The sequence below is a fragment of the Macrobrachium nipponense genome, chromosome 15 (genome assembly GCF_015104395.2).
Source record: "Macrobrachium nipponense isolate FS-2020 chromosome 15, ASM1510439v2, whole genome shotgun sequence".
In the NCBI taxonomy this organism is placed as follows: Eukaryota; Metazoa; Arthropoda; class Malacostraca; order Decapoda; family Palaemonidae; genus Macrobrachium; species Macrobrachium nipponense.
This window is the reverse complement of record NC_087208.1, coordinates 22,008,326-22,024,530: the sequence shown is the minus strand read 5'-3', so window position 1 is coordinate 22,024,530 and position 16,205 is coordinate 22,008,326. Positions and strand designations below refer to the sequence as shown.

Genomic DNA, 16,205 nt, shown 5'->3' with positions numbered 1-16,205 from the left:
AAATGAACTGAGAATTAGTGAACCTGATGTTTTCAAGAACTTTCTTCGCATGGACGGAGAATCATTTGACAAACTATTAGATCTTGTGAGACCATATATAACCAAAGAAAACACAGTTATGCGTTGTGCGATATCACCATTTGAAAGACTCAATAACTCTCCGCTTCTTGGCTACTGGAAACATTCGAAGACCTGAAATTCCTGAGTGCCATTTCTCCTCAAGCCATTGGTGGTATAGTTATAGATACGTGCAATGCCATCAACACATGTTTGCAGTCGTACATAAAGGTAAGAAGATGCTGATTGTTCCAATACATTTTTTTATTAGTGAACTAAATTATGAATAACCATAATGAAATGAAATTTTATATAAAATATCGTTGTACGAGATGAATGTTAACAAAATGAAAAGATGCTGATTGTTCCAATACATGTTTATTAGTGAACTAAATTATGAAAAACCATAATGAAATCAAATCTTATATAAACCTATTCCTTGTACGAGATGGAATTTTAACAAAATGAAAAGATTCAGAAGAATATACTAAATAAACGTAAATACATAAATCATGAATGAGCAATATATGTTCAAATGTACCTCATTCTGACAAAAATACGTAATGCGAAAAAGCATTTATTACTAATATAAGTAAATTAGAGTGTAACTGTCTCTTGGATCATTCATATGAATTATACCTATGCATTTGGGTTAAAGTTACCAAAATATCTTCCTGCATCAAGTGTTCCATCCACAGGATTACCCGAATTATCTTTGCACCGAACTGTTGCGACATAGGTTTAATAGTTCCTTGCAGCCATGTTTGGGTATTGATGTGGTTACAGCATCTCTATAATCACTGTGATGACCCATCGTACTGCTGATGGGTGGGTTGGAATGGAACCCATAGGGACTAGGTGCATATTCACTGGTATCACTACTTGGTGTCCAACATCGAATTTCATCCGAATTTCTTGCGGGATGGGATGTATCTGCACAGACTGTCGATGCAGGTTTCCACAAAGTCCTTCGAAGACAATATCGTTTATTCCCTTCTTAGCAAGTAGCAGTTGTTTAGGATCCATTTTAGATAAATCATTGGCCCAAGCTTTAGCCATTGTGAGAAATTCATTTTCAGGTTTCTGAAGATGGTTCACAAGCTAGTGCTATCAGTTCGTCTTGCGATTAGAAACCTTTGCCAATTTCTTACGCTTTGCAGGTTGAGCTGGAACAGGATGTAGGTTCGTACTTTCATTTACCCTGTCTTGTACAGTTGTGCCTTCCTGGTCATCGTCAATCTGAAATTAAAAATACATTTTTTATTTTGCCAGATGCCGCAAACTGCTGAAGAATGGAAAGAATTGAGCAACGATTTCAATAAACATTGGAATATAGGTACCACATTGTGTTGGGGGCATTCGACGCAACACGTCTCAATTAAAAAACCAATTGCCTCTGGATCATTTTACTATAACTATAAGAAACATTTCAGTATCGTACTGCTAGCAGTTGTCAATGCCAAATACGAATTTATAATGGTCGATGCTGCAATGAACGAACGTGTTTCAGATGGAGGTGTAATGAGCCATACAAAATTTGGTTCTTTGATGGAACATGGCGAATTTACAGCTACCAGGAGCCGAACTGTTGCATGAAGGAGACTCTATTGATGTGCCTTACTTTTTCGTGGCCGACGAGGCTTTTGCAATGAATGAAAATCTCCTTAAACCCTACAGTGCAATGGGAAACGACGTTTTGGACCAGGAAAGAAGGATTTTCAATTATCGTTTAAGCAGGGGACGACGTATAGTTGAAAATGTGTTCGGAATACTTGTTTCAAGATTTGGTGTATTCCAGAGGATGCTTTCGCCAGAAAAAGCAACGACTGTCACATTAACATGTTGTTATCTACATAACTTTTTTAAGGCAACAATCAAGCCGATGCATGGCTCCGGGAAGCGTGGATCGGGAGGACAATGTCACACATGAGCTTCATAGTGGGGAATGGCGTACTAAACAGAGAGAACTAGCAGCCCTACGTCCCACATTCAGCAGGAATACGTCAGAAAAAGCGAAGTTTACTCGAGAAACTATGAAGCACTATTTTTCCAGCCTTGGATCGGTTCCTTGGCAGTTACAATTGGTTTCATAGAAGCAAGCAAAGTGGAAGCAATGTAATTCTTTTATTTATTGATTATTTGTTTCTTTTAACACTTTTATATAGGCTTCTGAATAGTCTGTCTGTCTGTCTGTCTGTCTGTCTGTCACATTATGCGTTTTTTGACGGACGGCGAAAGCGGATGCATCGTCTTTGATGGTGATAGATGAGACCAACCAATGATTTTAGGATTTTTTTTAGGGTGGGCAGTATAGCCCAACCTTATATAAATCCAAAAATCATTCATTTGTTTGCTCTATCACCATTAAAGACGATGCATCCATTTTTGCCGTCCGACAAAAACCCATAATGTGACATCGGCCTAACGGTATTTTACTTTTATATGCAAATAGACATGAATAACTATGAAATTTGTATAAATACCTTATTACGTTGGATAAGCTATGCAACAGTCATTGAATGCAACTAAATAAAGTATGCTTAATAATTTCACAAAAACCCATAGTGTGACATCGGCCTAACGGTATTTTACTTTTAGACGCAAATAGACATGAATAACTATGAAATTTGTATAAATACCTAATTATGTTGGATAAGCTATGCAACATTCATTGAATGCAACTAAATAAAGTATGCTTAATAATTTCACTTACCTCTTCAGTCGATTGTTTTGTGCTTCGTGAAGAAGCCGGTGTTTCATGGTCACTCAGGAACCAAAGAGCATCAAAACACCATAGTGACGGCTCATATATTTCATCTGCTCCTGCTCCAGATCTGCTTGAGTCTTTAATTTTTTTTTTTTTTTTATTCTTTTCGGAAGCTCGTCCGCAGTGAGTTTATTTTCTTCTTCAGCTCCTCCTTCGTCCCTTCCGGATAATAATCAACGGAATTTTTTCTGTAGAAGAGCTCATATTGCCATATCTTTTTTATTTATTTCTGTCACTATAACAGTCACTTTTAATGTTCCAAAGTTGTGGTAAACTTCTATAAACATCAATAAGCTCAAGAAGAAATTTCTTTTCATGTTTTGTTGGAGCCATGATGACGATGAGCGGCGCACGTCCTCCTCAGATTAGTGCAAATTATTGCTAGGTACCACACACGCACAAATTATTTGACGTGGCTCAAAAATATCTACTGAAATCAGATCAGTAAAAAATTTGACATCAAACTTTTTAGGCCATCAAATTACGCCACACACGATCAAATTCATGTCAAATAATTTGACATAAAAAAATTGGACCAAAAATTTGAGCGTGTGTGGGCCGCTTAGGGGAAACGGGAGTTTATCTCTCTAGGGCACCACGCGGCACCAGTAGTGTCCGAGTTGTTTCAAGCACTTATTGTGGAGTTGCCAGATTTTACTATTTCAACCGCTTAGTTGCCAGATAACGGCAGAAGTCACCATAATAAGCTGTTCTCCGAAAAGTTTCGAAAAATGTAGCAGAAGTTTTTTGAGTGATTGTACTTACATGAAGCATAGTGAGTAATTTCTATATTAAAAGGGCTACAGGTTCAAAAGAAATGAATTTTTTTGGGAATGGGGTCTTTGCTGCGGGTTTTTGGGGATTTTTATCATGAGTTTTGGGGATTTTTCCCATATAGATTACGAACCGCGAAGAAAGAACTACAAAAACCTTCGTAAGGGGCCACATGAAATAGTTGGGTGCGATTTTACCCAATGAAATTGATATTGGAAATAAATAGGAAACCTTGTTTCATACGTGAGGAAAAACATAAAAGTTAATAAAAGAAGGAATAACCACAGCTGAAATAAAATAAAAAAACTACAGCGTAGACCTGCACTCGATCATCGATGTCCTTTCCCAGCGTCCCCGTCACTCCCCGTGGCCGTGAGTCCGCAACCCTCCGTTTGATCGTCATTGAAAACTGTAATAAGAAAGGCTACGCCGTAAATATAATTTTGGCGGAGGTTTTGGTAGGTAAAGAAAAACGTAGTTATTTTTCTTTCTGTGAAACTTTGTATGACAACTCCATCCCTACACTTGTTTCAGTCTTTCTAGGCTATCACCTGGTTTCCTTCTGAATTCAACCAAGCTTAGGACTAGGCCTAGGCCAATTAACTTTAGGCGAATTCTTGATTTATCGGTAATGATGCAATAGGTATGTTTGTGATTACAGAAATACAGCGGTTGCATGAGCATTTCTCATTGCAGCTGCTGTATATGGCCTGTCAGACTTGGAACCAGACTTGGTAACGAGGTACTGCCCTCTACTAGGCTAGTTAAACTTTAGCTAGGGGTCGAGGAGTGAAACCGAGCCCCCCCCCATGCCAACCACCACCACCGCCACCACTACCACGATCACAATCACCAAGCACTTTTCCTTGGCCCCCATCAAGTGAGAAGTTCTCTTGCTGTCAAGTTGGGACTTGGTTATTGAAGTGTAAGGGTAAGTTAGGCTAACCCCTGTTTACCTTCTTAAATAGGTAGCAGATGTCGATATTGAAAGTTCATGGCAAAAATTTATGTAGATCTAGGGTACTTATCCGCAGCGGCCTAGACTATAGCAGTTGTGGTTTTTCTAAGCAGTTTTACCTACTGAACAAGAATTTTAAGTAATATTTGGACGACTGTAATTAACATCCCAGGGGTCAGTACTAAACACGGCGAAATACATTGGACGCCCCAATCTCTAGTGGATGTCGTATCCACGGTTACAATCCTTGCAGTCCGTGTGGACTGCTTCTGTAGAAATACTAAATTTTACTTTAAGCAACATACACCACTTTATTTCTATATACCTAAGCATTCCTCATGACTGCATTGTTCGTCCCCGCGAATACGAAAGCCACCAGGAATTGGGGCATCAAATGTATTTTGCCGTGTTTAGTACGAGCCCTTGGGGGTTAATTATTGTCATCCAAATAAATATTACAGTAGTACCTCGTGATACGAAAGGCTCAACTTACGAAAAATCCAATTGTTCCGATACGTAATACAAACCATCGGTCCTTTAACAATAGGAAGTAGCTAGCGGCAGCTGGAACGGTCGTAAGCTTCGAACCAGGGGAGAACGGTAGTTAACTGCTTGTCCGACAGTCGCGCGCCGCACGACTGGGAGGTAAACAAACCACTTTTGCTTTCGGCCGCGGGTGTGAATAAAGGGGGGGGGGGGAGGGGGGGGGGGAGGTGGACGTGTTTCGTCATCGCTCTCTGCCCCCGCTTCATCGTCGTATGCTTTGTTTATATTGTTTTCTACTAATGGTTTGTTTGACTTGAAAATGAAACTGTAAGTACACTGTTTTCATTTTCATTACTTAGTTATGAACCAACATGGAGTTATCGCCGTAGATGCGGCGATTTCCTCTCTTTTCATGAATTGAACCCTTGAATTATGTCTCGGTGCCGAGGGCGGGCGCGCTCGCGCCGAGTCATGTATTTTGGGCGAAAGTGTGTAATTGAAAAATGTAAGTACTCTTTTCATTATATTTTTGCCCTGTGCGTTCGTTACCGAGAGTGTGATTGCGCTCGCACGAGCCTTTTAATTTTGTATAATAGAATGCAATGAAAGTGGATTCGCAATTGCAATATTCTTTTTCATTTTCATTTATTTATTTGCATGAAATTTAATTTGGATCAATTTTCGTTCTTACCCGGGAATTGCTCCTTACGATTTTTTTATGTGAAAGTGAAATCGCAAAGTGCAGTATTTTCTGTTTCATTTTCATATATATTTTATATAGCATCATATTATTGGATCAGTTTCCAGCCGTTCTTACCCGGGGAATGATCTTTTCCCCCTTTAAGTTCTTATGAAGTGAATCGCAAGGGCAGTATTCTTTTTTTGTTTTTTCATTTTCATATACTTTTTCACTGCTGTGCGGGGGTGGGTAGGGGAAGCGAAGGTCTGCCAGGAAGTCGTCGGAAAGCTCTCCCGCGACTCCCTTGGTATCCGATTCTTCGTCTTCCTTCCTGCCCCCCGCTCAGCTTCTTCGTTGTATTTTGTATTTGGGGTGCTTCCTTGCGTTCGGGGTGGCGCATGTCTTCCCCCCGTGCGTGAGGGAACCCCTCTTACTAATTTACCTATGTTACCGCAGGTGCTACATCCGTGGGAGACGACCTTGGACAGGTATGGACCACCGCGGTGGCAGGGCGTGCCTAGCATCCACGGGCTGCTGCAGCGTCCTAGTGAGGTCTGGGGCGGTCTCCACTACTACCACGGCCGCTTATGCTGCTCCCCCCCTCGGTCTACACTCCCCATGCTGTGTCGATGACGCCGTCTGCCGCGTACTAGGGCCGCCGCCGTACCGAGGTGGGGTTGGCCGCCGCCGCCTGTTTCTTCGTGTTGCCTGCCCCAGACTTCCGCTGTTCCAGCAGCTCGCCCCTCCCGGACCGGCCGCCAGGACCCAGGTTCCAGCTGGCTGCCGATGATTCTACGAGGCGATCGCTGGGCCTGCCGTACCTGCCGCTGATGTGATTCCCGCTGTTGGCTTGGTTGGCTGTCCCTTCTGGGTCTACCGGCAGCCCTCTGTTCCTGCCGCTCCTGAGCTAGTTTGCTGTTCCTGTCGCTCCTGGTTCCTGAGCCTATCCATGCTGGTCCTGCCCACGGTGTGTCTTCCCCAGTCCCAGGTCCTTCCGGACAGGTGCAGTCGGGCCGTGTTGCTTCGGCAAATAGCCCCGGCTCCGGCCTGGATGGAGGACCTGACGACTGTCCTGCGTGAGCTGACGAGGAAGAGGAGAAGAGGAGCTGTCATCTTCGTCTTCATCGTCTGCGGCTGCCTCTTCCCCTTCGACTTCTAAGGCCCATAAGCCGAAGAAGAAGAAGGCTGCCTTCCCCCCTAAGAAGTCTCCTTCGGGAACTTCTAAGGGCCCGTCCCACCCCGGTGGGACGGGGGGTCCTTCTGCTGGTCCTCCTGCTCCTTCGGGAGCGGGGCCCGTCTCCCCTTCCGTAAGGAAGAGATAGACGGGGACCAGAGGAGTATCGGTTAGCTCTGGTACTTCCTCGCGTGGTGCTAGCGGCGATGCCGCTACGCCAGGTTCCGGCTCGGTCTCCTCGTTCGCGAGAGATCCGAGTGGTACGTTCTCCCTCGGGAGACCGTGCAGCCAAGTTTCGGCACCAGAGTTCGCTCTTGCGCCAAGACGGCGGACCGGAGCAGAAGGCTGGTGAGAGACGCTCAGGTTGACTCTTGCCAGGCCAGCGGCCGCTCTTGCAGCGACCACTGGTAACCCGGGTTTTTGCCCCCCCTTTTTTCCCCCCTAAGAAGGCTCCTTCGGGACCTTCTAAGGGCCCGTCTCGCTCAGGCGATTCGGGGAGCTCTTCTGCTGGTCCTCCTGCTCCCTCGGGAACAGGGCCCGTCTTTTCTTCTACCAAGGAGAAGAAGACGGGGACCAGAGGAGTACCAGCTTCGGCTGGCACTTCCTCGCCTGGTTCTAGCGGTTCTGCCGCTAAACCAGGATCCGCCTCGGCTTCTCGTTAGCGAGAAGTACCGAGTGGACGGTCTCCCGCGGGAGACCGTCCAGCCAAAGTCTTGACACCCGAGCTCGCTCGCCGCCAAACGACCGAAGCGCGGAGCAGAAGACTGGCGAGTGTCGTGCAGACGACTCTCGCTAGGCCAGTGGACGCTCTCCGCAGCGACCAGCTGGCTGCTCGGGTTGACGTGACGGTCGCTGACCAGCCACGGGTTGAGGCGAGGAAGGGGTCCCCGCGGCCGTCCGGTACCAGCCACGGCTGGTACCAGTGGCTCGACGCGCCGAGAGGACGCTCGCCGGTCTCACCGCGACAACGAGCCTAGCAGGTCAACGTGACGCCGCTCCCATCGGGACCGGGCGGCGGAGACGGTAACCAGCAACAGCTCGCCTGACGCTAGAGATCAGCGTCGACGTTCTCAGCTGAGCCTCTCGCCCAGGCGAGCGGCAAGGCTAGGCCTGCTGCTCGATCGCCACGCCGGGTGGACGATCAGCAGCAGCCCTCCAAGCACGCTGGTCCTGCCAGCGAGCTAGGGGGGAGCGTCAGGTCTGCCTCTCCTGTACCTTCAACCTCCTCGGACTACACCGGGAGGAGCGAGGTACCTATGAGTGATCGCGAGAGGTGCGCCGCTCGCGATCCCGCTATGACGCCGTATGGACCAGGCACGGTTTCTAGGACCCGGACCAGGACATACGCGCAAGTACGCTGGAGGCGACCGTCAGGGGTCTGCCGCTGTTTCCTCCTTCTGAAGGAGGAGTATCTCGGGATCTGTTCTTGTTGGAGGGACTGGACGGTCCTACTTCTGAAGACGCGGTTACTCCCGAGATACAGAGGAATTTGCAGAAGTCATTAAGCTGATTCGTCAGCATAATGACCTTGCGGAAGGATTGCCGCTCCCACCAGCAGAGCCCACGTCTCTGCTCGAGTCGTTTTGGGGCCCGAGAGGGAAACCAAACCGACGGTCTGCGCCGATCGGAGCTTGCCGATTCTGTCTCGAACCAGAGTCTCTCGTCTCCGGACAAGAAGGCTCTCTCAGTTCTGGCCGGCCGGTCGATCAAGCAACTTCCACCTCCTCTACTGCGACAGCGGCGTTTTCTACTACTGTCTTCGGACACCGTATTTAAATACTCCTTCGGTCCTCCTGAGAGGTTTCGACCTCGACGACGACCGGGAGGACTGGAATGAGTCGGAGGACGGTATCGGCTCTCTCCTGTCAGGTGTCGATCAGCCCCACCCAGACGACGTTCACAGTGGCGGCAGACCCTTACCTACAGTGAGAGTTCGTAACCCTCCGCGGGAAAACGTTTTCTCCTGACGATACGTTTTCCCAGACTCTGAGAGGCCATCGCCGCAAGGCGATGGCTGCTCCTACTCTTCTCCTACTGCTAGTTCCACTGGGAAGGCGACGAGTATCCCAATTCCTCCCCCATTCCCTCTCTCCTTACGGCTACGAGGGAAAGGGGTGGAGGGATCCTACAGAGATTTCTCTGTAGGATCCCACGTTGGGGACTGCGCTACCGGGGGGACCTTCGGGTCCTACCTGACGTAAGCCCGGTCGTTGAGGAGGAATCCTGCCCCATTCTCGATTTCTACGGGAATCGAGAGGACCACCAGCCGATATCGTTTGACGAATTCGGTGGGGGTTTCGCAGACTGCTTAGAATTTTTACGGAATTTTCCTAGCGCATTCAGTGTTTCGAAGTTTTTGTTTTACGATCTCCAAACACTTAGCCAAGACCACGGTCCAAAGTGAGCGAGACGAGAATCCCCGATATACACGATAATCGGGAACCTCGCCTATGCTCGAATTCCTGGAATTCTAGCATTGGGAAGAAGACTGCTGCTGAAAGAAACTATCTCACAGTGGCCGACCAAACCTGGAATAGGAAGAGATCGGGGGACGGGAATATCCAGTTTGGCTTGAAAACTATCGTCTTAGTTTTCTGTTCACATTGAAGCTTTCCTTCGAGGAAGACTTCTCCTTCACTCTCTTTGATAGAGATCGAAGGTGGTCGATCTCCAATCCTTATTTTGTTTTCTTGAAGGAAAGAATTTAGATGGAGATCGTTGTTCAGAATCCTACAAATATACTACGTTATTAATTAAACCTCGCGACATGATTCTACTAAGCAGTTGAATTGTCCAAGGGGTAGGCGCATATCCTAGTTAATCTACGGATTGCGACTTATAAGAGAAGTATTCTAATTGAACTGCAACTCGGGGTTGCCTGCAACCTCCCAGGAGTTTTCAGTTTCAATTTTATATACTATGGTTTTGTCACGACAACACCATTTCAACTTTTATATTACCGAAATTCGTTTCGCCTAAATATAATTGCTCGAGCATATCTTGTATGCTCGGTAGTTCTAGCCGAACGCATTCCTTCGTGGAATAATGGATTACCTGCAACTCAGGATGACGAGTCAGCGAGAGCTCAGGCTCAACTACTGCGTATTGAACTGCTGATAGCAGCTCAGTATCAGCTGGGCCTCCGATATGTACGGTCATGTATGTCTCTCTCTCCCCTGGTTTGATTGACTACCGAACCGTATCTCTGCCCAACAATCATGGACTTAGTCTCTGATTAACGGGGATTCTCGCAATAATAAAGGACCATCTACTGCTGTGACGCTAGATTCCATCGCCTTCGACATTGCGAGAATTTTTCAACAGAGATATCTCTTGGACTCTTTCATCTTTCTGTTTACCGCACGGTAACAGAAGTCTGTACAAGTCTCCGCTGCATCGCACTGCGATAATGCGAATGATTTTGCAGACATCGAGTTTGTCTTCAAATATCTCGTATTCGTAGGTGTACAATTGTTCATGTTCAACCCGAATTACGAGATGTGTCAGAAGACATCGCTACTCTCCGACCTGACAGCTCTACTTCCAAATGTTCAGCCCATGAGAAGCAGTTCGTCAGGCGGCTTTCCCCTGTGTTTTCATTACGAAGAACGCCCCGCTTTCATTGCAACTACGACTTCTCACCGGACAGCAATGAAATAGCGGTAGCGTTTTCAGTCATTTGTAAGCACAGGTTATGAATCTTGAGAATCCTTCTCTCGATTCATCTGTGAGACGTAGGTTGCATTCAATATCTACCTTCGTCTTCAACGGTACATAGTGTTGTTTCTCCTTAGCTGAGATTCAACAACCATGAGAAGTTTTACCTTCAGGGACCTCGGTCTCTAGAAGGCAATTGACTTTGCCTGTTGGGCACATGCCTTAAGAGAATCATCACCTCGCTGTCCGGCATTGGTGACAAACAATACATTATTTGTTTGGTCTCTCGGCATAACCCTTTTAAGGCGAAAGGTCACGTGACTTACTCGATGCTTTGACAACTTGCCTCCTACCGAACGCAGTCAGTCGGCAGCTGTCAGAGCGGCCGAGTCAGTTACGAACTACGCTGTTGACTTAGTTCGGTTGTTACAGAGCAATCATTACTTCGTTTTAATAGCTTGTCACAGTACCCCATACCATTGACACCCACCATGGAGTGTCGGTGTCCTATCCACTACCGAGAACTTCGCTGCATGGGGATAGAGGATGCGAGAGACTTCGTGGCAAACGGACAGACCAGTATGGGTACTGGACATCACCGAAGTAGAGAAGAGGGATAGGTCATGCGACTATTTCCTTCTTTTTCCTCTGAGGAACTGCATGACTTCTCCTGCGAAGTCAAGCATCCAGGGATGGGGATCCGTGCACGCTCGATTTCGTACCGAACTTTGTAGCGAAGACTCAGAACCCTTCGGTCCCTGACGATTGGTTCGAGTCGTTCACAATCCCATCCCTAATGGACTTCACCGCCTTCGATGCGACGAAGGAGATGCTGCCTTGTCCGCAAGAACTTCTCCGTGGCGCAGGTACGGTGAAGGCAGGGGTCTGGTCCAACCAGACCACATGCCCTTCCTTCTACCTTTGGGATATTGCCCACAGGTCCTTGGATCTTTTTCCTTGGGACCGTGGTGCTGCTCAACACGTTGTGTAGCGAACCCAGACCCTCGCAGGCTGAACAGCATCGAGTCCTGGTGTGACCGTAAGAATGGATGAGTGAATGAGAGTGTGACTGGCTCCTCTTCCCACTCTTTTTCTTCCCCTCTACCTGTGGTTAGAGGGACACGGTCGTCACCCTGCTGGATAAGGACAAGATGCAGGTGAGCTACTCAACAGAGCCCCATCCTATCCCTTTCACTAGGGATAGGAGCGTATATCCACCACTTCCTCCAACAAGGGGGTAGGAAGTGGATGCCAGCTTGAGACAACCCATACTTTATGTTGCCTGCTTATGCAAACAGGAACAAGTTCGTTGCTTTGCTGGTATCGAAGAGATACGCGTTGCCTCTCTCTTCGTACTCGGCCCAGAGGTCTGAACCATTGATCCTGCGGGTGCACACCCCGAATCAATCCGGACAGAGGACTTGGATGCCCTCCCTCGCTTCTTACGACCAGGGAGGCATTCCAGGGATGGACGAACACCAGTCTGTTCATCAAAAGACTCAGATTCCCTCCCTAAAAACCAAAAAAACACCAAGAAGTGAGTCTTCCTATTGTTAAAGGACCGATGGTTTGTATTACGTATCGGAACAATGACAATGTCGAAAATTGCATTTTTCCTAACTATAGAAACCTGAGGTCCTTTACATATAGTCCCTCCTCATGCCACCCCTCACTCTGCGTATTTTGCATGGGCCAAAAGCAAAAGTGATTTGTTGCCGCGCGACTGTCGGACAAGCAGTTAACTACCGTTCTCCCCTTGTTTCGAAGCTTACGACCGTTCCAGCTGCCGCTAGCTACTTCCTATTGTTAAAGGACCTCAGGTTTTGTATAGTTAGGAAAAATGCAATTTTCGACAAATTGTCATGTTACAAAAGCAAAGACGAAAATTTACTGCTCTACATACAAAAAGTTTCAGGATACGAAAGGTTTCTGAAAGTCCGAGATTCCCCCCTTAAACAATTTTGAAACTCGCGCCGCACGCCGCCATCTTAGTTATCGTAGACTCGCCACCATCCTCCTGCTCTCCATTGGTTTCCTGATGCTAGCCAAGCCATGAGATCCTTCTCTCTGATTGGACAGCATCCCTCCCATCATGCATCTTCTATACATACGTACTACGTGTTGGCGTGCTTTAGCTCGGCCACTTCGCACCCGAAACTTTACCGTACGCAATCGGCATTCATTCGCTCCAACGATTTCGTTTAGTAACGTAAATTCGTTAGTGTTTTTCGTTGCAGTACATATTATCGTGGTTGTGCGAAGACTGTATTATTACGTATTTGTGTACTTTACGTAAATTAACATAGTCATGGGTCCCAAGAAAGTTGAAATTCACGGAAAGAAGCGCATGCTGTCTCTGGAGACAAAGATGGAGATCATAAAGAAGTACAAAGCTGGTATGCAATTGAGTGTGATCGCAAAGGAATACGGCCGTAATCCGTCGACAATAGGCACCATCCTTAAACAGAAGGATGCCATCAAAGCTACTACACCATCGAAGGGCATCACTACTTTGTCCAGCAAGAGGAGCCATGTGCACGAAAAGATGGAATGGCTGCTCCTCGTCTGGATAAAAGACAAAGAAATCGCTGGCGATACAGTAACGGAGACGGCAATCGCTCACAAGGCCAGTGCTATTTTCGGCGATTTGATTGTGCAGGCGGAAGACGACGGAGGGGAAGGGACTTCAACGCAAACCCCAGAGTTCAAGGCTTCGCATGACTGGTTGTTACGGACTCTTAGATATCTCAGAGACAATGTTACGGCCTCTGAGGGAGGTCCGCTTCAGATTCGATATAAAAATTAAAAAAAAATTTATCAACACAAACAGTTTGAAACTGGGGATATGAATATAGAAAGAAACACTAACACAACAAAGGTAAATGCAGAATGGTATCTCCTATTTACATATAAGACAGAATCTTACACTCCATGAACTGGGGGAACAGTGCGGCAATTAAAATACTTGCTACTCGATTTGGCGGTTTGAAGCGCTGGCTTCCTAAATGTAGATCGGCGATTGCGGATGTCCTCTTGACTCCGTATTGCAGAAACTAATCTTCTTGTAAGGCACGATTTCCCCAACACCTGTAACAGGACCTTTTCTTCTCTGAAGTCTGCTCGACGTCGAGATAACACGGTAGAAAAAGACCACACCTGCAGACGACTAGACCAATATCCACCAACTCTCGAACAACTCCTCTTCTGATCGATACTTCGTCGGTTCCTTTTTCCTCGTATCTCACGGAAGATCTCTGCTGCTGCTGATCTCTCACTGATAATCTGATTGGTGATCTCTCTTTTACGATCTCTCTCTTCTACGATCACTGTCCTCCAAAGTTCAATTGTCGTATTTATACGGCACTCTGGGGGCGGAGCCTACGGCGAACGTCACCGACTCCAGGGATTTCTAGAACTTCTTAGATGAATCTAGACGAGGTATTGCATCAGAAATCGCGGCGTTTCTCACGTAACGACGAGATCCACAACACTCCTGCCGATTCTGGAACAACCATGAACATAGGCGCCTTCAACAGTGGCGCGAAAACCTCCTTGCTGCCGAACTTCTCGAAAATGCGTTCTCCTTTCCTTTATCTTTCTTTGCTATGAAGCAATTACCATCACACGCCCCCCCCCCAAAAGAGAAAAAAAATGAAATCAAATGATTTTATTTTTTTTTTCTAAAGAGAAGCAAAAATTAAACAGCGGGGAAACAATTCTGCATAAAGCTTCCATTCTTTTCCATTCACTCAACCACTCGTGCCAAAACAAAAAACAGTCACTAGGTTACTCATTCTGAGATAAATCTCTAGAGGCTACTAACTATAACATTATCCTTCTCTCTTACTATTTCTGTTTTCTGAACTCTGATTACAACTTTTAAATACTAAAACACCTCTTTTGTTTTTCTCAAAACTAATCTCACTCAGTAACACTGTTACATGGGCGGAGGCCACGGTACGGGGCGTTGTTTATAATTCTGAATCAAAATTACGTTTACTGACTTTGCTCTACTCTTACCCACATTAATTCTATAATGTATGTTTCCCCTCTCCTCTAACACTGAAAAAGGAAATTCAAATTTATAAGGTAATAGACTTTCTCTCGAGACTAGTACTAAAAGTTTATCTCTTACACACAAACTTCTCTCTTTTGCTATAAGATCAAGCTTTCCTTCAGTTCCCCCTTGACTTCTGTTCGAGTTTTCTTTCGCTAAGTGCCAAGCGCTTCCGTTCTCCTCCGCTAACTGCCAAACATCTCTTAGATTGTTTTTATAATAATCAAGATTAGTTATGCAATCATCTCTACCCTTACTTCTAGGCAAAGTTCCGAACATATTTATAATTACATCATCAAAAGATTCGCCTACTGAAGAAATATTACACAACTGAACTATGGGAATTACTTGATTCGGGTTCCCGGCAATTTGATATTCAAGACAGCATAAAACATGCTTCTTAAAACATACATCATTTTTCATCTTAGGCCAAAAGTACGCCCTACTAATACACTTGAAAGTTTTATTCACTCCCAAATGTCCTTGCTCATCATGTGCTAACTTCAAAACTAGTTCACGAAGCTTCCTAGGGACTACCTGACTTCGGTCGAACATAACGACACAAAACTTCGTCCTTTAAACAAAAGGTTTCCTTACACACATCATTGAGATCACCATCCAGCTCATATTCAAAAATTCGGGTTAGTGTCTCATCCTCTTTCTGCAACTTGACTAGCTCATCCTTATCCAAAACGTGAGAGCCTAATTCATCACTGTAACTAGGACTACATACAGGTACATTTACTACGTTACTCTCGACAGCTACGCCTTCCCCTTGGCTATCACTGTCAACGATAGAGTTAGGTCTCTCGGCCACACTCATGCTAAGATCAACCTCGCTACCTCTATCACACTCGTTCGAATCCACAAACTCACTCACGTTCGAATCCACGAACTCACACTCGTTTGAATCCACGAACTTACCATCGTTCGAATCCACGAACAAACACTCGTTCGAATCCACAAACAAATTATGATCGTAGTCTATGTCTGTATCTAAACCCGACCTAGTTACTACCATTTCAGGCACTGGAATATTCCTCACAACAGGATTCACATTCTTCGATAAAGCTAAGTCATTACCGACAATAATGTCAACGCCTTCAACGGGCAAACTGTCCACAACGGCAAGTTTTACTTCTCCTGACACTACCTGACTTTCTAATTTCAACTTCAACAAAGGACAAAGAACACAAGTGTTAGGAAATCCACCTAACATAACTTTCTCTTCCATGTTGATTTCTGCCCTGTTCGGCACACACACTCTTCGAATTAGTGAGACAGCAGATCCTGTGTCTCGAAGCAAGACTACTTCTCTCGAATCTACTCCTCCAAGAGAGGAAACCACGCCTTCTGACAGAAATTCACCAAAAACTTTCCTAGTTTCTCTCATCACATCATCCCTACTTGACGAAAGGTTAACTAGCGATACTGGTTTCTTACCGTCCCTCCTTTCTGCTGCACAATTTCTCGCTAAATGCCCTTTCCCATTACATCGGAAACAAGTTAATTCTGAGCCACTATATGCCATTCTACTCTTACAAACCTTAGATGTATGACCAGGTTTTCCGCATGTATAACAGGAATAGTCACTTT

General features: G+C 45.8%; 1 long non-coding RNA gene and 1 pseudogene across 2 annotated transcripts in view; one reads left to right on the top strand and one right to left on the bottom strand.

The window, feature by feature from the left end:
* Positions 1-606: 606 nt before the first annotated feature.
* Positions 607-3,616, bottom strand: LOC135226790 (uncharacterized; annotated as a pseudogene).
* A 122-nt stretch (positions 3,617-3,738) lies between these two features.
* Positions 3,739-16,205, top strand: part of LOC135226791 (uncharacterized) — a 28,578-nt gene continuing 16,111 nt past the window's right edge. Inside the window, exons 1-2 of one of the 2 annotated variants that reach the window (XR_010317281.1) lie at positions 3,739-4,056; positions 4,295-4,529. This is a non-coding gene — a long non-coding RNA (uncharacterized LOC135226791). Of the gene's footprint in view, positions 4,061-4,294; positions 4,530-16,205 lie in introns of both variants that reach the window. The other variant, XR_010317282.1, reaches the window with a different exon arrangement.